The following is a 25,362-nucleotide window of genomic DNA, read 5'->3' as shown; positions in this document are numbered from 1 at the left end:
TTTGACACCGTCAGCTAATTCTCGATCGATCTTAAATTTAACAGTACAAGGAGATTATACTGTTAAACGTCTGCGTAAAATTAATAACTTCTACATACGGACTCTGTTTTTGTCTGTCTTTTTACCGTTGATTTCCTATTAATGAGATCTTCAACTCTCATTTACGTTGCGTAAGTCAAAAACCGCTCGAACTAAAATTCGAGTTTCAGGCCGTGCACTACTAAACCGAATCTTAGAAAAATCATAACTTCTTCATACGAAGTCAGATTTGGGCGTTCTTTTTATCGATGTTCTTAGTTTAACATATTCTACGACTTTTGTTTAGATTGCTAAGGCTAAAAAGTCTTCTATCGTAAATTCACTATTTACGTCTCCCGGTGCCATGCCGGTTTTTCCGTAAAACTTCGGCGGGCCATAACTTCTTCGTTATAGCTCGGATTTCGGCATTCTTTATATGTACGGAAACCTTGAGACATATTCTACAACTTTATGTAGAGATATTGGGATTATCTCACACTTTAATTTTGATGCTCATTTTTATTCTTTATTAATTATACATTTATAATTAAATAATAAACACATAAACACACATAATTGACATAATACTCAAAGATTTCATATTTATTACTTCAAAAAGAGTTACAATAGTTGACCTAGACTATTACATTGACAAAAATGCTTTTCCCTGAAAACCCAGGCGTTACAGATGTGCAACGTAGTATGGGAACGTACTACTGGAAGCAGAGGATCCGTACTCGAGTCAAGGAGGGCCGAGATGGAACTAGGGAACTTTGAGAGTGTGTGAGACCTATCGAGAGCATGTATGATCCTAACATTTATGTGTTTATTTGTAGTATGGAGATCACAAGACAAGGAGCGGGAGGTTCAGGATCAGGATCAAGATCAGGCTTGGGTGCAGGATCCGAGCAGGTTGATGACAGGCTATGCGAGTTCATTGCGTCTGAGATCATGAGAGGTATCCTTGAGTCGACCCCGATTATTTTCAGGTTGATCAAGGAAGGGATTGTTGAGCTGATGGAGGATCACCTTCGAGCATTCAGGAGTGACTTGGTGTCCATCCAGTCGAGTACGCAGACACTGTCCTTTAAGAACTTTAGAGGGAGTGGTGAGCAAAATTTTCATGGGGTGAAGTACCCCATTTCTGCCAGGAGATGGATCGCAGAGATAGATTCTGTGCAGTTGACGATCTTCTGCCCGGAAGGTTCGAAGGTCCTCTTTCCTGCGGGGTGTTTGAGGGATAAAGCTAGAGACTGGTGGGAGTCGGTTGGTGACTCGTTGGGATCCCAACTATCGAGGCTATGATGTGGTCAGATTTTGTGACCAGATTTAGGGCTGAGTTTGCGCCGGCTATAGAGCTTCAGCAGTTGTCTAAGGAGTTTTTGGATATGAGGCAGACGATTGACACAGTAGCGGAGATCACTGCCATGTTCAGTGAGAGGGGCCTGTTTGGGGGATGAGGAGATACGGAAGACCCGCAACCATGATATGTTGAGGGTTGATATTCGGGAGCATGTCAAATATTCACCGTCCCCGACCCCTAGAGTCTATGATCGCCAGGGCATGGGAGAGGGAGCTTGATTTGGACCACATCGGGAAGAGGAAAGCAGAGACTGAGCAGGTGACAGGGGTGTTGGGGAAGAAACTCTAAGGATCCGACGTTAGGTCGAAGGGCCAGCCGGACCAGAGCCGCTGTAGGAAATGCGGCAGACCACATGAGGGAATTTGTAAAGCGGGATCGTTGGGCTCCTACAAGTGCGGCAAGACTGGGCACTTTAGCAGGGATTATACTGCCCCCGCCCTCACAGTGTAGATGTCGGACTTGATTTTCTTCCATTGCAAACAGAGGGGCCATAAGAAGGCTAACTGCCCTAGATTGACAGCAGCAGCGCTAGTGACGGCGCCGTCCCCAACGTCAGCATGAGTTACGGATAGCCAGAAGGCTAAGGTATAGGCTCCAGTGGTGCGGAGCTGAGCATTTCACTTGACAGCCGAGGAGGCACGCGCTAGACCCGATGTGTTGATAGGTACGATTTCTTTCTTATGCTTTTATGTTATGTCGCTATGATTTTGATATGTTATGTATGTGCTCTGTTTAGGGTCGTTCCTTGTGAATGGTGTCCCAATTTAGGTATTGTTTGATTTGGGTGCTACCTAATTATTTGTCTCTCTTGCGCTTAGCAATAAGTTTCCTGAGCCTTCGGGCATGTTGGATTGCCCTATAGAGGTCGAGATTGCGGACGACCGGTTAGTGCAAGCATCAGAGGTCTACTGAGATTGTGTTTTGAGGCTGGTCAAGGAGCATTACCTGGTAGATCTGGTTCCTATACCTTTGTGGGGGGAACAAGGTTATTATTAGTATGGATTGGGTAAGCCCCAATGGGCCAGTGATTGACTATGCATAGCAGCTCGTGCGGATCAGGACCCCAAGTGGGGGAGAGCTAGTGACTCAGGGCGAGAGGCCATAACGAGGACCAGCTTTACGTTCAGCAGCGAGAGCTAGGTGCTACCTTCATCAGGGTTGCGCATCATTTTTTTCCTATGTTATGGATACCCGGGAGGAGGGTAAGGCGGTGGTGGGCAATGTGCCCGTGGTACAAGATTTTGCAAATGTATTCCCCGAGGAGTTATCTGGAATACCTCCGGAGAGGTAGGTAGAGTTCAAAATTGACCTAGTCCCTGGTGCGGCTCCGATAGCCAAGGCACCGTATCGGTTGGCTCCTCCTGAGATGCAGGAGTTGTCTACACAGCTGCATGAGCTGTTAGACAAAGGATTCATTAAACTGAGCAGTTCGCCATGGAGAGCCCCGATTCTGTTTGTGAAGAAGGACGGGTCGCATCGAATGTGTATAGACAATCGGGAGCTAAATAAGGTAACGGTGAAGAATCGTTACCCACTTCCGAGGATTGATGACCTATTTGACCAGCTACAGGGAGCATCTTGGTTCTCCAATATCGATTTGCATTCAGGGTATCATCAGATGAGGGTCAGAGAGGAGGATGTGCAGAAGACTGCTTTTCGGATGCGTTATGTCCACTATGAGTTCGTGATGATGTCTTTCGGTCTCACCAATGCTCCTGTCGCGTTCATGGATCTCATGAACCATGTGTGCAGACCGATGTTGGATCGGTCTGTGATAGTTTTCATCGATGACATCTTGGTTTTTTCCAAGATGCGGGAGTAGCATGGGGACCACTTGCGAGAGGTTTTGGATACTTTGAGGAGGAAGAGCTTGTATGCTAAGTTCTCCAAGTGTGAGTTCTGGTTGCGCGAGGTTCAGTCTCTTGGGCACCTTGTCAAACAGGACGGGATTTCGGTTGATCCGTCCAAGGTGGAAGTCATGATGAGGTGGGAGGTTCCGAGGTCTCCATATGAGATTCAGAGCTTCCTGGGACTGACAGGCTCCTATCATAGGTTCGTTCAAGACTTCTCCAAGATAGTCGTGCCCCTGACCCGGTTGACAAGGAAAGTCGTGGCCTTTCTCTAGGGGCCTGAGCAGCATGTCGCATTTGAGACTTTGAGACAAATATTGTGCGAGGCACCAATCTTAGCTCTGCCAGAGGGCATGGAGGACTTTTTGGCATACTGTGATGCATCCATCTCGGGTTTGGGCCCGATATTGATGTAGTGGGGGCATGTTATAGCTTACACTCCGAGGTAGCTGAACCCTCACAAGGTGAATCATCCGACGCATGATTTGGAGTTGGCGCTGTTGTTTTCGCCCTCTAGATTTGGTGCCATTACCTCTATGGGGTTCGTTGTACCATTTACATGAACCACAAGAACCTAAGGTATCTCATGGACCAGCCAAATCTGAATACGAGGCAACACCGGTGGCTTGATGTAGTGAGAGATTATGATTGTGACATCCTCTACCACTCGGGGAAGGCTAATGCCGTGGCGGATGTGCTTAGCCGCAAGGCAGCACCGATCAGGGACATTTGTCTAAGGATGACAGTTGTGACTCCATTGTTAGTGCAGATTCGGGAGGCCCAATAGGAGGCCATGATGGAGGAACATCGGAAGAGTGAGCGAATTGTAGGATAGGTTTCCTCCTTCGACTATGATAGTCGGGGATTGTTGCCTCTGCACCGTAGAGTGTGGGTCCCTTATCATGGTGGCGTGTGCCAGGTATTGATGGTAGAGGCACACAAATCCACATTCTCTCTCCATCCAAGGGTGACGAAGATGTACAGGGATCTTCGTCTCGATTATTGGTGGCCCTGTATCAAGAGGGACATAGCTTGGTTGGTGGAAAGGTGCCTAACCTGCAGGAAGGTCAAGGCTGAGCACCAGAGACCTCATGACAAGGTCCAGCTGTTGGATATCTTGTTGTGGAAGTGGGAGGATATTACTATGGACTTCATTACGAAGCTTCCCATGACCGTGCGAGGGGTGGATTTGATTTAGGCCATCGTAGATCGATTGACCAAGAGTGCCCATTTTATTCTGATTCAGGAGAGTATTTCGGCCGAAAAGTTGGCCGACATCTATATCCGGGAAGTAGTGGTGCGACACGGGGTACCAGTTTCAATGATTTCAGACAGGGACGTGCGGTTCACTTCCAGGTTTTGGAAGAAGTTTCATGACGAGCTGGGTACTCGACTACATTTTAGCACCGCCTTTCACCCGCAGATGGATGGTCAGAGCGAGCAGACCATCAAGACTCTGGAGGATATGATGCGGGCGTATGTATTAGACTTCAGAGGTAGTTGGGATATTTACCTTTCGTTGGCTGAGTTCTCCTATAACAATAGCTATCATGCGAGTATCGACCGTCCTCCTTTTGAGATGTTGTATGGGAGGAAGTGCAGGACCCTAATATGCTGGGGAGAGGTTGGGCAGAGAGTCATGGGTAGTAACGAAGTGGTAATCAAGAATACGAAGAAGATCCAGCAGGTTTGGAGTAGGCTTCAAACTGCTTAGAGTCGGAAGAAAAGTTATGCCGACAAGCGGCGGTCAGACCTGGAGTTTTAGGTCGGGGATATGGTGTTCATGATGGTGTCACCATGGAAGGGTGTCATTCGGTTCAGGAAGCGGGGCAAGTTGGGCCCCAGGTATATTGGACCCTTCAAGGTTATGGCCCGGTTGGGAAAAGTAGCATACAGGTTGGATTTGCCAGCCGAGCTCAGTCAGATTCATAGCACTTTTCATGTCTCCCAGTTGCAGAAATGTCTGGTGGACGATTCGGCGGTGGTGCCTCTAGTGGATATTAAGGTTGATGATAATATAAACTACATTGAGCAGCCAGTGGCAATCCTTGATAGGAAGTCAAGGGATCTGAGGAATAAGAGGGTGGAGCTGGTAAAGGTGCAATGGTAGCACCGTAAGGGCTCGGAATGGACCTGGGAACCGGAGGACGAGATGAGGGATCACGACCCCAAGCTTTTTCAGGATCGAGCAGCAGACTTCGAGGACAAAGTCTAAGATAATTGGGGAAGATTTGTAACACCTGATTACTGGTATGCGTATTATTCAAGTATTTTGTGTTTTTCTCTGGGACTCAACGAGTTAGAGGCCAGACTCGTCGAGTAGAGTCGTGACCCGCGGAAATTTTAAGTAACCTACTTGACGAGTCGGGGAACTGACTCGGTGAGTAGGTTCTGGTTGAGTGTAACCCTAAATCTGAAGGTTTATACCCTAATTAAACACCTTATCACAACCTCCATCGCCCTTATCTCTCCCAGAAAGGTATGTATTGTACCCCTAGACACTTTTAAGTGTTCTAAGGCCTTTTTGGTGCATTTGGTGGTTTGTGAAGCTTGAAGAAGAATAAAGAGGCTTGAGAGTTCGAGTTGGGACTTAGAGAATCAAAGATCTAGTTCCATTTAGCACAATAATGGTAAAATTCCCCTGTTTTGGTCTTCTATGTGTTTATTCATCTTTAGACTTGTGTTTTGGTCACATTTAGGGCTTTCCAAGCCATATTCGGATTTGTGGAGTGTTATTTAGGGTCTTGACTTTAGATCTGAGTCATTGGAAGGGTCTCATGGCATAAAGGTGCCAACTTTATGGCCATAAGAGCCCCATGCATCTTGTAGAGCACCTTTTATGGCTTTTTGAGCCGAAACCCCCAAGCATGTGCACCAAGTTTGGAACTTTACGTATAAAATGGACAGTATGGAGCCAAATCTATGGTTTTGAGGTGTTAAGGATCATCTAAATCGACTGTATAGTGTTAGTCAAGGATGGACTCACCGAGTTGTTCTTGGAACTCGACGAGTCGTGGTGTAATGACCACCAAATCCTTTCTATGGATGGACTAGTTGTTAGAGAGGAAAGTCCAATATATGTTTAGATGCGAAAGGGACCTGGGAATCATGGGACTCGAAGAGTGTATGATCGGACTCAGCGAAGATGAACTCAAAGAGTTGTTCATACAACTCGGTGAGTCGTAGACTGGACACGTTCTTGTGAGGGAGATGAACTCGCCGAGTTCAAGGAAGAACTCGGCGAGTCGGATGAAGATGGTCCTGATTGTTTGAATGAAGGAGAAATTGTCGAGTCCTTGATAGACTCGACGAGTGGAGTCGGGATTGGATCGGGTTAGTGAAGTACGGACTCGACGAGTTGGTAGACCAACTCGGCGAGTCACGTCAACTAGATGTTGACTTTGACCAATGTTGACTCTGCCTTGTATTGGTAATGACCCTGTTTAGGGTTGTATGTTCTGTTTGATGACTTGAGGGTTGTCGTGTAGGGATTGAGGAGTCGAGGAGAGCTGAACTTCATGCCGAGGATAGTTCACACACTACACGACATCGAAGTGAGTTACCTTCCAGTAGGAGTGGGTCTGAGGCACCAAGGTCGGCCCACTAGTAATTGTTAGTTGGGATGGTAATCTTTGTGATAATTGTCTGGTCTGATTGTTGGATAGGTGAGTATGCTATACTACTAGATATGTGAGTATGCTAATTTGCTAGTTTCCATGTTATATGATACAGTATCAGTAAGAGGGGACTAGTCCCCACTTCGGTCGTTAGGACCAATGGGTAGGTCGGACACCCCAGATATGCCTGACAACATGATTATGATTTGATGTTATGTGTTAGTAGTAGGGGTGAAATAGTCCCCATGCTCGGATGATATAAACCGGAGGGTAGGTCAGTAACCCAGAATATCTTGACATGGGTAGGTCAACACCCCAAAATGGCTTCACATGGGTAGGTCAGCACCCCAAAATAGCTACACATGGGTAGGTCAGCACCCTATAATGACTTGACACGGGTGGGACGGGCGCCCGAGAATTGCCCAGTAGTATGTATGCTATTTGATTGTATGGTATGTGGTATGATGGGGGAACTCACTAAGCTTCGTGCTTAAAGTTTCACTTTTGGTTTCAGGTATCCCTTCATCCAATGGTAAGGAGTCAGCGGTGTAGCACCGATCACACACACACACACACTTATGATTTCTGCTTAGAGTTTTCTGGGATTGTACTATGATACTTTACGATTTGGTTTTGAAAGATGATATTATGGTTTTTAAGTATTGAAATGATTTTGGCAACATTTTGATGAACCATTTATAAATCACTTAATCAAAAGTGAAATTTTTGGCCTCAAATTTTGGGATGTTACATCTTAAGAGACAATCTCATGAGAGATATGAAATTGCATATACTTCAGGGTCCTAGTCCTAACCTATTTGCTTTGAGAAATTAAACCTGAACATGATACCTGGTAAAGGCATCACTATGATGCTTAAAATGCGTATAACATCAAGCTAGGAATATTTATTCATGACTCTTGTAAGTCTAGGATAATTTAAACATATATATGAGGATATAATAGATCAAGAAATATTCCAATAAATATGTACAATGATATTTTATTTAAAGCTAGTTTAAACGTTGGAATAATGCAAGAATAAAAGAGTCACCTATTGGGATCTAAGAGCCCATGTTTTATGGACTGAATACTTTTAAGCCTAAGAAATCTATTAAAGCCCACATAGATGGATATTGTTTCTATTGTGAAGAGACTGGACACTAAAAGAGGATTTACTCCTCTTATTTGGAAAGAAGTCTGGAAGAGACTAGTACTTCTTGTATCTAATAGATAAAACGCATACTTTTCATATAACACTTAGGTACTTGGTACTTAAATTTTAATCTAATATCTGTAAATGGTTTGCATATATTTACTGAAGAGTACCAACTGAGCACAATCAAGTTGGAACTACACTCTCGGAGTTTAGTTTATTATTTATTCTTAGAACATAAATTACTTGTATTGTAAAACAATATTTGATTCAGAACAATATATGTTTTAATTTTATATGTCTAAACTTATGTATTAGTTATTTTATTCAAATTTTGATCATTTACTTAATGGTTTTTCATAATGATAATATTCATATTCTGAACTGATTAACTTCTATTTATGAGGTTAGATCTCTTAATAGAGTTGTGAAGTAAATATCAACATTTCATAAATAAAATTAAGTTCTATATGCAAACACTTTTGACTTAAACTTGTTTTTAGATCAAACTCTTCTTTGACATTGTTATCTTTATCATATAAATGGCATTCACATATTCCAACTTCAAGAAATGGATCTTTGATAATTAATATTTTTGGAAACTAAAAGGGTATTAATTAATGAAGGTTAAATATTGAAAATACTAAATGAATTTTGTTAAAATTTTGTAGTTAAATAATCAATTCTCATTATCATGAATTGTCATTTTCTTTAATTACTTAATAAAACAATAACATTCAATAAATACAACTTCAATGAAGTGGTTCATGTCTTAAGGGACAATCTCGTGAGAGATATAAAATTGTATATACTTAAGGGTCCTAGTCCTAAACTATTTTCTTTGAGCAATTAAACCTGAACATGATACCTAGTAAAGGCATCAATGTGATGCATAAGATGCTTCTAACATCAAGTTGGGAATAGTTATTAATGACTTTTTGGAAGTCTTGGATAATTTAAACATATATCGGAGGATATAACAGATCAAGCAATATTCCAATAAATACAGTGATATTTTATTTAAAGCAAGTTTAAACATTGGAATGATGCAAGGGTAAAAGAGTCACCTATTGTGATCTAACAGGCCCATGTTTTATGAACTGAACACCTTTAAGCCCAAGAAATCTACTAAAACCCACATAGATGGATCTTGTTCCTTTTGTGAAGAGACTGGACAATAGAAGAGAATTTACTCCTCTTATATGGAAAGAAAGTCTAGAAGAAACTAGTACTTCTTGTATCTAATAGATAAAACTGATACTTTTCATATAACACTTACGTACTTGGTACTTAAATGTTAATCTAATATCTTTAAATATTTTGCATATATTTACTGAAGAGTACCATCTGAGCACAATCAAGTTGGAACTACACTCTTAGAGTTTAGTTTATTATATATGCTTAGAACAAAATTACATGTAATGTAAAACAATATTTGATTTGGAATAATGCATCTTTTAATTTATCATGTCTAAATTTATGTCTTAGTTATTTTATTCAAATGTTGATCATTTGCTTAATCATTTTTCATAACGATAATATTCATATTCTGAACTCATTAACTTCTATTTATGAGACTAGATCTCTTAGTAGAGTTGTGAAGTAAATATCACATTTCATTAATAAAATTAAGTTCTATATGCAAACACTTTTGACTTAAACTTGTTTTTAGATCAAACTCATCTTTGACATTGTTATCTTTATCATATAAATGGTATTCATATATTCCAACTTTAAGAAAGGGATCTTTGAAGGAAAATAATGTAGTTGATTTGACATATGTGAACCTTATTTATATGTAAATGATTCCTAATGATATTTTCACTAAAGTGTAGAGAAAATAATTCAGGAACTATACACCTTGCGTATGATCTCCTTTCTAATGAATGTATGAGATTAAGCACACGATACCAAATCAACTTTGTTAACAACTATAGTAGTTTAATTTATATTTTACGTGGTAAAACATAATTGTGAAATCTTTGTTGAAGGTTTCAAAAGTTCAGATAAAAAATGGTCAGAACCATCTAAGGCCTTAATGATAGTAAATAATGAATTAAATCTTACCTAGTATGATTTACTTTCTAATCGGTACAAATATCATCTTTTAATCTTTTTGGGATAATAATTTAATCACTATTAATTGTATCTTGAATACAAATACCAACTAATAAGTAGATTAAACACTTCATAAGATTTAGTATGGAAAGGCTCCATCCTCATCTTACTTAATGTTTTATGGATTTGAAGTCCATGTTTGACTAAAGCATCTAAACCCAAAATCTAATATATATATATATATATATATATATATATATATATATATATATATATATATATATATATATATATATATATATATATACCATTCTATAAAGCATACATGTTGTGGGCCACAAATAAAATTCAGACTTGATCTTAAAAAACAAGGAAACACTATCATAGCCTTTTAATTTTATTTAAAACAAGAGGAGGCAATCTTTACCATTAAAACTATAATGATTCGTGTGATCAAAAAGCAACCAATCAAAATAGAAGAAATACATTCACATGGATTGCAATCCACAACTTTCGTTTCTTTTTAATCGAATGGATGTGAATTACCCTAGATGAATGAACCGGTGGATTGTAATATACCAAAAATTTCACTTTCTTTTAAAGGAACAAGACCTCGAACCATCCTCTTCATTACATAGACTCATACACAAATTTTGTCACTCTCTCAAATTGAATTAAAACCTCATTATTTTCTCTGGAGCATTATTGTGAGCGATGTGTGGGTATTTTAATAAAATCAACATATCTCTTATCAAAGCGACCACTAAGCTTTGGATTTTACTCTTGGCATAATGGAAACAAGCTTTCAGAATTCTCTCATCGTGATGAAGGCCACCAAGATGTCTCTCATCATGATCAAGGCGACCAAGAGATGTCTCAAGTGAATATATAATTTACTTTCCTTTGTTTATAAAATAGAATAAACGTATGTAGTTAGCACAAAGATATCACAGGAGAATAGATTAGACATCTCTCTCATGTGAATATAGGGTCACAATAATAAAGATTTATCGTTGATAGCAAATTTGTATTTTGACACAAAGTTATTGTAGTAAAACATGTGGTGGCTGGACATACAGAGTAACCTATTTTTCTATTCATCATCAAATCTTTTCAATTACATTAGAATACACCCTTAACCAAGAAGCGACAATCGAACCAAAATCAAAATGAGTGCAATAAAATCAACACATAAAGATTTAAAATATTTACTTCATGCAGTTTCTTTCTTGAGAAAATGAAATTAAACAGCAACTTTATTATTCTAAAAATGTGAAATTAAAATAGAATTTTAACATTAAATATGGTCATCTTCTTCTAACAGGAGTTTGTAATTTTTAATCGTAAACCACAAAATGTTTCCTACCTCCACCATCACCCTCGTTAGATCATCCTTAAACCATCGCCGCTGCCATAACCAAGAACGTCACTGTCGAACACCTCTAACCACAAGTCATTCACTAGGCACCTCCGATATCCACTTGAAAACCCACTTGCGCCTTCGATATTCACCACCGTAAACTACACCTCGTGCTTAGCTCCACAAGAAGAGATATGTGTCTATGGATTGATAAGAAGAAGAAGAGAAATGTATGTTGTGACAACCCAGAATTTCCATTCTGTATAAACAATAACACTTCAATAGAAGTTATATCAGTCACAGTAAACTTTCAGACTTTTCTGTATAAGTTTGAGTAATTTAGGGTTTACACTTCAGGAAATATCAGGAGAGTGGATGCACTAGAGTTTTGTGCAACATCGTTATTCCAACACTCTATTATATTAGAGATCATTTCGGGAATAAAATATTTTTTGCCAAAAATCTCAGGACTATAAACAGAATTATGAACCAAATTTATTAATTATTCGCATTTCCAAATAGAGAAAAGCCATTTTCTCTCTCACGGATCTTCGGGTTTTTATCCCAAAACGTGAGTACCTCTTGCTAGTAGTGTTAGATAGCTTAATATGTGTTTATAACATGATTCAGATGGCTAAATCACTAGATTTAGGAGTTTACTCCCCAAGGTGTTCTTGGGCGGTAAACTCCCGAAACAAAGCCTGGACCTGTCCCCGTGATATGATACTACTTTGAGCTTGTATAGAAGTGTATTATGGACAAGAAAACAACCAAGAAAAACATATGTATGGGTGTTCACGGCCCAAGATGATCTTGGACCGTGAACTCCAAAATCATGCACAAAAGGGTGCTTTTAAGGCACCTAAAGCCTTAGGCATTTACATAGACTTGTTCCCATTTAATCAAGGGCCTTAAACACATCAAGAACATCCCTCAAAGTGATTTCACGGCCCTAATAAGGTTCTTGGGCCGTGAACATCAAACAAAGGCACCAAAGTGTGCCAAAGCCCTTGATATGCTTGGAATAAAAGTTTGAGACCTAGACTACATGTGAATAAGACTTGAAAGCATCAAAAACACCCATCCTTAAGAGTTTACGGCCGCAAACTCTAAGGGAAGTGGCCTTAGGGCCGTAAACTCCTCAAAGGGGTGTTTCTATGCCTTAAACCCTAACCACCAAGTTGGAATAATTCTAGGGATCATTTAGGACTTCAAAACGTAAAATATCACCAAGATTGTGAGTTCACGGCCGTAAACTCATGAGTTTACAACCTTGAACTCCATGTGTGATGATATATTGTGACATCCCCAAAATCACGGCCAGAAAAGACCGGTTTTGTTTATACTTTATTTCAAAATCAGAGTTATCTTTTAATAAAAGGGTTGCGGAATTTGTCCCAAAACAATAATATGATAAAGTTTTATCAAAAGCATTTCCATAGAAATGTATTTCATTAAAAGACTCGGGATGTCATGTTCGTACAGATCAAAAGTATAAACAGTACAATATAAGCCTTACTACATTATTTCATATCTACAGGCCTATATCCGTAATCCCTCGTCCAAAACATCACACCTATGCTCATGCGCCACTACCTGTAATACATAAAACTGAGTGGGTCAGGCTTGGGAGCCTGGTGAGCACATAGGGTTTTCAACCCACAATAAATAAGTTTATTAATTTCATCAATCAACAATAACCCAATTACCCGTTCCCGTTATCCTCACTTTACGTCCCTAAACACCTATCATAAGGGACCTAGCCTAAGGATCATCATCGGGACGGACACTACTGCTAAGGGGATTCCTCAGAAATAAATGTCCTAATAGGCAACCATGTGGGGGATGGAGTACATCTGGTGAGCACACAGTTCAAATAAACACACAGTTCAAATAAACACCTACAGGTTGCGAGCCTGCTAGTGTTCCACTGGACTGTCTAGAATAGTCTGTGGTCGTCATCTATACTCCGCTAGATGACTGGATCATCAATAACATCTATAACGAGGCCTCTCATTATTTTATTTTTTCACACAGCAACTATTACATCTACCCATGTTTTACCCAACACATTTTGTAGATATAAAATACATATACAGTTTAAATCTTTGAAAACATGTATAAAACGTTCATCAAGCATAGATAGCAAGTATTCAGATAATATGCACACATAGCACATAATTTATATTAAATACTTCATATCTATGTGTAAGTTGAAAGTAAATATGCACTCACCTGATTAGGTGATGACTCAGCACTCGGACAGCGCTTCGATACTCTCAAAATGATATTCCTTCGATAAAACCTAGTATTGATACCACTAGGGTTTAGTCTAATGATAACCGCGAAAAATTAATTATCTGACTATTATTATTATTATATAAGCGTTAATAACACTCAATATAACTCATAATAATAGCCCAAATCATTATTTTAAGGACCCAATAACATTCCTATATTAAAACATAAGCTAAACTAAAGATAGGATAGGTACAGCTCACTTACAGCGGGTTTTTCTCGAAAACCGGGCTTCGCTGGAGCAGCGTTCCCGAGCCAAAAGGCTCTTTTCTCGGGACTCTGGGAGCCTCGGGGCTTCCTTCGGGTGCTAGGGGGTTTACCTAGGCTTTTAGGGGGGTTAGGGAGCTTAGAGAGAGAGAAAAAGAAGAGGGGTGAGGGGTGAGGAAATGAGGGAACCCGGCACCTCTATTTATAGGGGTGGAATCTGATGGACTCGCCAAGTAGGGGGGACCTACTCGCCGAGTTGGTCCATGTGGTGACCTTCTGGTGGTGCCACGTGTCCAATTCTGGTATTGCCACGTCACCCCTATCGCGTATCAGCCCTCAAACTTAGAAAAATCATAACTTTCGCATACGAGCTCCGTTTTCGATGTTCTTTATATCCACGCGTAGTTAAAATCAAGATCTACAACTTTCGTTTAGACTCCGTCGGCTGATACTCGACCGATCTCAAATTTAACAGTAGGAGGAGTTTAGACTGTTAAATGACCGCGAAGAGTTCATAACTCCTTCATACAGACTCTGTTTTCGTCTGTCTTTTTACCGTTGAGTTCCTATTAATGAGATCTTCAACTCTCATTTAGGTCACGTAAGCCAAAAACCGCTCGAACTAAAATTCGAGTTTCAGGTCGTGCACTGCTAAGCCGAATCTTAGAAAAATCATAACTTCTTCATACGCAGTCAGATTTGGGCGTTCTTTTTATCGATGTTCTTAGTTTAACATATTCTACGACTTTTGTTTAGATTGCTAAGGCTAAAAAGTCTTCTATCGTAAATTCACTATTTACGTCTCCTGTTGCCGTGCCGGTTTTTCTGTAAAACCTCGGCGGGCCATAACTTCTTCGTTATAGCTCGGATTTTGGCATTCTTTATATGTACGGAAACCTTGAGACATATTCTACAACTTTATGTAGAGATATTGGGATTATCTCACATTTTAATTTTGACGCTCAGTTTTATTCTTTATTAATTATACATTTATAATTAAATAATAAACACATAAACACACATAATTCACATAATACTCAAATATTTCATATTTATTACTTCAAAAAGAGTTACAATAGTTGACCCAGACTATTACATTGACAAAAATGCTTAGCCCTGAAAACCCGGGCGTTACATATATGGAGAGTAAACTCAAGTATAGGGTCCTTTGGAACCCTAAACCCAAGTACCTTGTTCCACAATAGCTTAGATGAAATCCTTAGGGCTTAAAACACTTATATAAAGTGTTTATTATGTTCTAGGATGTCTTAACATTATCAATTAGTAAATAAGTCTAATTGAGTGCGTATATGTGTGATTATATGTTCATTAGGATCGTAGTGTGTGTATAAGTCCTCACTTGACACCTAACAATCCTACACCATCCAGTTCATCCAAACTACCATCTACAGTGAGTTCATACCCCTTAATTAATGTTTTAAAATGTTTTAATGGGGGGAATACAAGTAGAAAACAACATGCTATTAAATCACTGATATGTATTTTATAACTGTGTTTTCATCCAACAGATTTCACATACTACAAAATGTGATGCATGAAATGGTTTTCTATCTTAAAATACCTTGATAACAAAAGTATTAGTTTTAAAATTTTTATTAACATGACATCAAGTCACTCTTAATTATTATTCAAAACTCTTAGATACCTTGCAAAACCATTACGTTTACCTTCTTGAACAACCAACTACCTTTCAGTAAATTATCATAGGGATAAATTGAAAATATCAAACATTATTCCTATTACAAGGAACATGTTTACATATACTTACCTGATACATTAACACACTTACATAAATACCATACATGAACACTGTTACATAGATGCATTATCCTGTATTCACTTACCTGGATACTCGTATCTTGACTTGCAAAGATGATTTATTAGTACTTTCTGTGTAAATTATCTTTCCTATCCCGGTTCAATGGGATATCTAGGTGGGACTAACTATTTCGAATCCCACTGATTAGCACCAGTGGTCGATGACCATCTACGTAGGTCTTAGGTTACTACATATACTAGGTAGATCGATATCGGAACTAACCATTCCTCCATCCCGCTGTTGCAATAGAGGATGAGATGAAAATCTTCGGATGATCATTAGGTTACTATTTATATTAGGTAGATCGATATCGGGACTAACCCTTCCACCCATCTGTTGCTGCTACAAAGGACAACTGGACAATCTTCGGATGCTCATTAGGTTATACTTTTCACTTATTGCGATGTTGTGTTACTCCTAGTACCCAGTGACAACACTTACATTAGTACATTTTCCTGTTTACTTTATTTTGTGATACTTTCACATAAACGATGAGTTAGACTAAGTAATTTAGTACTAGTTAATAGAAGGAAAAACTATCATTTTACTTACAAAACATTCAGGTCTGGGTTGAAGACTACATTTCATAATAATAGAAAATAAGGGATTTTCTAGGGCTTTTCAAACTTATATCAACATTTTCATTTAAAGGTTTACATGACTTTTAAAACAGCTTTTCAAAGCATGTCAATGACACTTAAATACTTATGAATTCACCAGCTTTAAAGCTGATACTCTCTTTCAAAATAACTTGTATTCTCAGGTCATCAGTAGACAGGTAGGGTGGCCAGGTTTTGAGAAGACGGAGCAGACAAGTCTCGTCTTTTAGTTTGATTATATATTTTTGGTGTCTTATTACAATGAAAGAATACACATGTACTAAAACTTTACTTATAATGCAATGGATGATGTTGTTGCTTGTTTACTATTTTACACTGTTGTGATACTGTACATGACGTCCTCCGCCCCTAAACGTTTCCGCCATTCGTGGTTTTGCGGTGTAACATATGTCTTCAATTTGTCGGCTGTAGGAAACAAGAAACCAAATAGGGCAAAAAAGTGAAATTAGGTTATTGATTTTATTGGGCCTTTTTCTATCCGACTAAAGTGAAGAATTAACTGGTTTAATCAACAATGGTCTATTCATGTATAAAGATAAAGATTATTATGTAAATTTATATGTATATATCTATTCATTATGAAATATATATATTAACAATTATAAAATAGATTAATAAAAGAAAATGATAAGATGATAGATTCTAATAAACAAAATATAATGTTATTTTTAAGCATATAAATTAAAATGTGAGTTATGTAGCATTATGTTAGTAGAAGGGTTGTCCCCACATAGGTACCATCATTTTTAAACTGTTTTTTTTTAATTTGATTAATAATTAAATCAAACAATCAAAGGAGGTGTTCTTACGTTATTTGAAACTCAGGTTCATTTGATTACATACTTAAATGAATAAAATGATGATCGCTTTTTGTGATAACTAACATATTTTATATGTAATACATTAATAAAAAAATAAAGTGAATCCTACTGTCGGTCATAAGGTTTATAAAATATCCACAAAAATGATTAACTAATACTATTAATGTTTTAACCTAAAGTTGTGCAACCTCATCCCACCCTCTTTGGAACCATTTCACACATTTCAAATTTCAAATTCACTTTTTAGAAACACTCTCTCTCTCTCTCTCTCTCTCTCTCTCTCGGTAATTGAGCTTTAAATTTTTTCACAACAGAGTCCATAATCAAGTTTTAATTCCAGAGCTTTTGAATGTAATAATAAAGGTAATTGAACATTCAAATTTTTGAAAAACAACATAAATATAACATTACAATTACATTGGTTTTCAAAAATCTACTCAAGTATAATTTCTCATATCAATTATTAAATAAGATAATATCTTCGTTAAAAAATCATATATAAGAAAATATTTAAATGTTCAATTTTTATAAAACCCAAAGTTTTAGTTGTTTGATAATATCTAACGATTGAACTTTAAAATTATTTTTTTTATAAATGACTATTATGAATAGGGATGAGTTTTTTAAAACCAAAAAACCGAACAAATCTCGGTTAGTGGTATTAGGTTCGGTATAAAACATACATACTTTGCAACAAAAAATAAAATATAAACAATAACGGAAATTCGTACACACTAACCATTTGCTAAAAGAAAACTAATCACCAAAAGAATATAACAAGTTTTGAGAGAAAAATATTCGACTAAAGAAACCTATTTAATATCTTCCGAAATGATACTAATCGCCAAAAAACTATTCACTTCTCGGGATTTGTCGCCCGCCGCATTGCGCGGGTACGCTACTAGTATGTGTGTGTGTGTGTGTGTATATATATATATAATACACTAAGTGTGGTTTAGATTGTTATATGCAAACCCACTAAGAATAGGTTCGCTTATTCTTATTAAGTCTAGGTTAGTAGGAAAGCAAGCTTCTAATGACAAAGAAAGTAGGAGGTACATGGAACTTGAAGCACCTCAAGAACCATAACCTTATGTTCTAATAGTTGGCCCTAGTTTCAACAAGGAATGTTAAAATTGAATAATATCTATTCATAAACACAAATTGTTGGCATCAATGGTAGAAATCATCTATTGTCAGATTAGGTGTCCAATCCCATAACTATAATTGGTATGAACTTGATTTGATAGTAGAATGATCGTTTTTAGGTTGTCTTCACTTTAGCAACTTGACAGGATGATTCATCGAGAGATGGGTTAATAAATGATTTATTAATATATTAAGAGAATAATATAATAATTAGGAATCATATTATTTAATTAGTAATTGATCAGAAATTAATTTAGAATTTATTTTGGGATTAAAGGAACTGATTAAAAGAAAGGGGACTGGTTTCCAAATCATTAATAGTTGCAAAATTGGGATGCTGGACTCCTTTTGGATGCAGTGGACGAAATCTATAGGGAGGCCCTACAGAATTCGTCCAAGGCTTCTAGAATAGGAGCTCCATGGACTTCTTAACGCCTAAGCAAGAAATTAGGGTTTCCACCTGAAAACCCTAGCAACCTCAGCTATTTAAACACCCCTTCATAGGGTTTTCGGCCAATGCTTAGAGCATAATAAACATAGCCGATTTTTTTTTGCATATTCCCTCTTCTCTCCTCTCATCCTCTTGCTACAAGTGTTTGTGAGCCATTAGAGGAGCAACATTTGGGACACTAAGCTTTCAAGAGTCAAGATCAAGCAAGGAATTCTTGTTATTTCTATATAACAAGCAAAGTAATCTTCTTAACCCTTTTCATATGTAAATTTCAAATTATATATGCTAGATCTAGGGTTATTGATTTTAAATTTCTTTTGCATGTTCAATTAGTGAAAAACTTAGATCTAAAGCAATTAGGGTTGCATAAACACATAGGATGTTGTTATGCTCAAAACTCATCAGTGGTATTAGAGCCAGGTTTTTTTTAATTGTATTTGATGGAATAGTGACCCGTATAAAGCACAAGTAATATACATTCACCATCTGTTTGCGGAACTCGACGAGTTCAATGAGGAACTCGACAAGTTGGGTCTACTTAACGAGTTGACTCGTTAGATGCCTGATTTTTTGATTTTCAGATGTTGTTTGCATTATGATAATTAAAAGTTGTGTCATAGTTTTATATAATAAAGCTATACGAAGATCGCATTTGTTAGATGAAGAATAGTTTTAATAGCTACTCGTTCATAAAAGCATAATACCATAATAATTGTATATCCGATGAGTTTTATAACCATACTAAACATAATATGCCTGTAACGATGTTCTTCAGGCGTCGCAGCGTTATGACAACTGTCACCCCAAAGGACGGACTGTAGCTAACAGTCAGGGCACGGGATCATGACTTCCCGTATAGATCTATACACATTTGACACGTTCTCCAAACGGGAGAATCTGGTTATAGATAGGACTTGCAGCATTACTTTCTAATAAAGAAAAGTAGTGTTTGAAGATATACACGTCTCATGGATTCTCAACTAAGTCCGCATTAAAGTGATAGTTTTGTATGCAAAGTTTATCCTTTTTCACAATGTTTGACAAAGCAAAAATCATAAGTTTTTAGAATGTATAAAAGGACTTAGCAATGAAAGGTACTTTGAAATCACTATATATTTTATATAAGTCTAATGCACGCAAAGTATGACAAGAGTTTTCCATAGTAGTAATGAATTCCAAGTGATTTATTCGATAAAACAAGTGAAGTGAAACTTTATAAAATACACGATAATAACCGTATGTTTACTTGTATCCCCCCCTAAAAGAGTATAAAAGCATTTAAAATGTATTTAAAGTGTGTTTGAAAGGGGTATGAACTCACTGGATTGAAGTGGTTGATTTGAAGTAGTCGAGAGAAGAATCGAGCAGAACTTCAACAGGAAGAGTTGAAAACACGGGAAAATCTCGGGATTCTTGGGAATCTTGGGAACACAAAACCTTCCTTAGGGACTTGAAGGTGAAAACCGGGGCTTTGGGAGGGTCTCGAGGGCTTAAACACAGAGTTTCGGCGCGAGAAAGAAGGGAATTGAGCAATGGAACTCGGAGCCCTTGAAATCTATTTATAGGGGCATTTCTGGTGTGCCACGTCATGGCTAAGGTTGGCCACATCGTGGGGAGCAAGCCATATCCTCTTCCGTTGATTGGACGCCCTCAGTCACTTGCCAGGTCGCGGCCAAGCTATGCCACGTCGTGGGGGCCTGACAGCCTCGGATTTTGGACCCCAAACTTGTAAAATCCATAACTTTCACGTACGACCTCCGTTTTTTACGTTCTCTATATGCACGCGTAGCTGAAAACATGATCTACAACTCTTGTTTAGACTTCATTGGCTAATTTTGATTTTATTTTTAATTATTTATTTTTAACGGGTCGTGACACGAAAATTCCGTTAAAAATCCATAACTTCTTCATCCGATGTCCGTTTTCGTCAGACTTTTCATCGTTGCACTACTATTGTTGAGACCTTTGATTCTAATTTAGGTTGTTTTGGCCAAAAGTCTCTCGATCTCTATTTCGAGTTTTTAGCTGTCTACTGCTATATCCGGATCTTGGAAAAATCATAACTTCTTCATATGAAGTCAGATTTGGACGTTCTTTTTACGTGCATTTACGGTTTTGATGATATCTAAAACTTTCATTTAGATACCTAAGGCCAAAAACTATTGTATTGAAACTTCGCGTTTTACATTTATCAGTATTGCCGGTTTTGCCGAGAATCTTCGGTTGGTCATAACTTCTTCGTTATAACTCGGATTTTAGGGTTCTTTATATGTACGAAAACCTTGATACGATTCCTACCACTTTGTTTAACCCAAATAAGATTTTAGGAAAGTTAAATTTTTACCTAAATTTGACTTGCGTTCCATCATATTGTCTCGAAATATCGGGTTGTCACACCATCCCCTTGTTAGAGGGAATTTCGTCCCGAAATTACAGTTTAAACCGAACTGGTAAACATGCTACGGATAGATGTTTTATTTGCTTCTCATGTTCTGAAGTGAACTCGGTCCCTCGCTTGGCATTCCAGCGAACCTTTCACTATCGGGACACGACTTTGCTTCTTTCGTTTAATTTCACTGGCATGACAACTCTTCTTGGTTGAACGTATGTTGAATGTTTTTGTGTACTGTGAGAATAGTACATCTTGTACCCTACAAGTTGTGTCTCCAGATCTTCAGAGCAATTACCGCTGCCCCTGACTCAAGATCATGCGTTGTATAGTTAACTTCCTGTGTCTTAAGCTGTCTTGAGGTATAGGCAGTGACATTTCCTCTTGCATAAGAACACAACCTAGTCGTACTGATTATGAAGTCAAAACCTTGTGGTCGATTATATGCCGTGAAGATCTAAAATAAGGTATGGTTACTCATGAATTAAGGGAAAAGGATAGGTACTCTTGTTCTATCTGTCTTCCTTGTCCCAATCGATAGAAAGGGCATGCGTTGGGCTTCTAAGTTTATTTGAATGACAGCACGATCACTCGTAGTCTTGGGAAGTCTCCGTCCTGGAGTTCATAGTAGAACCCATACCAGGTTCATCAATCATAGTCTCGGGTATTTGAGCTGTATATAAATAGGCTTGAAATTGTGGGTCTTTGGATTGAACTTGACGTACTACACGAGTGGTACTTCGGGGTGGTTTGTTGAATTTTTCTTCGGAAAGGATGAGAAACAATAAGTGCTCTATGCACGAGTACTTTGGTATTCTGGAATGACGACTTTGCTAGAAAGAAAATTTCGGAGGAAGAGATGTACGTATGAAGCTGTTTTTGTGTGGATCAAATTGACTCAAGTCATATGATAATGTCGGAATCATAAGGAAGCTTAAAGACATTAGATTTGAACGTAATATTTTTGCAGATAAAACACAACTGTGCAACCATCAACAGAGTTACAGCACTTTAGACTACTATAAGACTATTGCTGCGAATAAGGTATACAACAAAAGGTAAGTATACGCATTACGAGCATCCCTATACCGACGGGATCCCGCAAGAGATAAGACTCTAGTTGCACTAGTTTTAAACATGTTTTAAAAAGACATACATAATACTGACGATTGGAAGTGAACGTATACTATAGTAGGTTCTTTCGTTGCTTATTTCCATTTTGAGGTCAAACTCCTCTGGATTCACCGTCGTCCTTCTCTGTTGGACAGTCCCTCTTGAAGTGTCCCATTACGCCACATAGATGGCATATTCGAGAGATTTCGACATTGGTGTTTGAGGTAATGTGTTGGGTCCGAGTCCGGCAGCAATGTGTAGTATGTCTGTTCTTGTTGCATTTAAAGCAGTGTAACAGACGACAACTACCCATATGATGGAAGTTGCACTTATTGCATTTCGGTAGGTTTCCGGCATACTGTCTAGCTGGTGTAGGGACAATTGGGATACCAGGAGGGATGGTAGTAGGATGTACAGATGTCATGCCTGCGAAGGTTGCCACATGTTGTTGTCTTTTGCTCGCCTCTTGGGGTGACTTTCCTTTAGCTTTAACCCGAACTTTCATTTATTATTCTTGGGCTTGGGATTCGGGATTTCATGGTAGTTTGTTGCCCGTTGAGGTATTTCTAAATGATCTGTTGGAGGATACTACGGGAAGGTTGTAAAGATTCCTCACATTAGTACTTCGGGGTTTTGAAAGTAGGAACCAATTGGTGTTTGTGTCGGTTTTGTCATTATGAATCGATCGAGTTTTGTTATTCGATGGTTAAAGTGAAAGGGTCTTTTATAATACATGGAACTGGTATGGGTAGGGCCACACCAATCCATGTCAAATGCTGATGTCGGTACTTCTCATTGTAAGACGTTCGTTAGTGAAATAGTGCATTCTACGTGTGTGTTATCAGTGCTTTTTAGTCTATCTCCATTATTACTACTATGAAAGTTTTGTTTAATGGTTAGGGTGTTTTGTTCAAGTAGATTTTTAAACTTGTGACTCACGGAACTCCTCTGCATCCCTACTATCAAATGGAATGTATGTAAATAAGTTATCAAGGAGAAATGTACCCAGAATAACCGTGGGCTCTGCAATAGCCTCCTCTTGGCCCATTGCGAATACTCGGCCTCCTCCACCAGCATTCATGATGTTTGACTCCACGCAGTCCCTTTGGAAGTGTCCCGCTACTCCGCACTCATAACAAGAAAGGTCTACTCCTATATTTGTGGCTGGAGTAGTTGGTTTGGCTAGTTCGCTGCAGTAGCGGATGGTGTGTCCCTTTCTATTGCACCTAACGCAATGCATTTCACGGCAGGGTCCGTGATGATGAATGTTGCATCGGTTGCACTTAGGCTGGTTTCCGTTGTACGACCTTTTGGGTGTAGGAGTATGGTTTGTTGATTGCTTTTTGGCATTTCTTTGAGTTGATTTGGCTCCCCTCTCGCTCCAGGGTTTTCGTTTCATGTCCTTGTTTTCGCACCTTGCGGTATTCTTGTAGGTAGCTACTGGTAGGTGGCTTCGATTGTTTCTTTGATTAGGATTTTTGATATCGTTTCCTTCCTTGCTTGAGTAGACATAGTTATTGTATGCTATAAGGGCTACCATTGTGGCTATAACTGTAGCTTGCAATGTGGCGGTGTCCAATTGTAGGAATGGGGTTGCGTTGGTAAGTTGGTTATTTCCAGTTCTTGCTGCGCTGCTAACGTTTGCTTGAGACAGTGCGGTTGTTACTGTCGCAACGATAGCAGATTGCACTGTGTTAGGGTCATATGGAGGGGTTGCGTTTCTACATGCTGATCTACGAGGAGACATTGTTCTGATAAGGAAATAACAAGAAAAACTATAAGTTTTAATGATTCGAAAGTCGCGCATTAGTGATTTGTTATATCAAAAGTTTGGTTTACCCCTGAATAGGGTTTTGAGTTCGACTCATAAGGAGAGTAGATAAACTCATGAATTGGAGGGGTATGCAAAGGGTTTCATAAAGTAAATACATCATATATTATAAAACATGGTGCATTACATTTTGTAGTTAGGAAAATTTGACCTATCTAAAGGTCTCCGATTACAAGGTTAAGAAAAGTAAGGACTTTATCCGAGGTCTTATGCTATGACAAAATTTTGGAAGTCAGACAGGTATTATTTGTTACATGAGCTGGCTACATGGGCCTTAGATTCTGCCAACTGACGCTCCATCTCGAGCATATGTAGTTCATGTCTTGCCTGGCGTGCCCGAAGTTCTATCACTTCGGTTTGAGTTGCTGTTAGCTCTCTCTGCAACGCTTCATTTCGATTTACGATTCTCCCGTGAGCTAATCCTAACTGCCGGATGCGAACTGTGTTGACTCCAGTGTTCGCATCATTTTCCTTGGTTCGATGGATGGTCGTCCGTCCTTGTTCACCAATGCGAGAAATCCGACGAACCAATATAGGAAGGGCTCTGTCTGCTGAGCCTCCCTCGCTTAGGTTGTAGAAGCTTCGGTCTCCATTGAATGGAAGGGGTTGATCCTGTTTGCGGCTCCACCTATTCAGGTTAGTTTCCCAAAGGGGCGTCGAGCCATGAAATTCCGGTCGAGGATTAGGATTTTGAATTGGAGCCGTTAAGGGTAGATTATTGTTCTCTGGATCTGAGTTTGATTCTTCTTGCATTCCTTCTCCAGGATCATTCTCTATCCCTTCTCCATTACCATGGTTGGGGTAGTAGGGGTCACCGGGGTGATGGAATCCAGCCATTTGAGTCTATACGAGAATAGGGTTAAGAATTGACTATAAGCTAAAGTACATGCAATTCCTCTTAAGTTTAAGGGTTGAAGGCACTCGAATACTCCCTTAGTATTCTGTAACGATATGCTTTTGGTAAGTTTTAAATTTGTTGTCCATTGCAGACACTCCTTAACATACGTTAGTCGACCCTTGGACAAATATAGTTGATCAGGCTACATTCTTCCCAGTTCCGATTACATGTCCCAAGGCATACCTGCACTGCACAACTTATTTATAATACTTCTATCTTGTTTTAATTATGATACTGACCATGTTATTAATATGAAATGAATGCATGCCAACTTTACCAAAAACTAAATAAATTTAATTTTAAAAGTATGACTCTTACTCAGAGT

The sequence above is a fragment of the Lactuca saligna genome, chromosome 3 (assembly GCF_052625555.1).
Source record: "Lactuca saligna cultivar CGN05327 chromosome 3, ASM5262555v1, whole genome shotgun sequence".
In the NCBI taxonomy this organism is placed as follows: domain Eukaryota; kingdom Viridiplantae; phylum Streptophyta; class Magnoliopsida; order Asterales; family Asteraceae; genus Lactuca; species Lactuca saligna.
Note: the sequence above shows the minus strand (reverse complement) of the source record.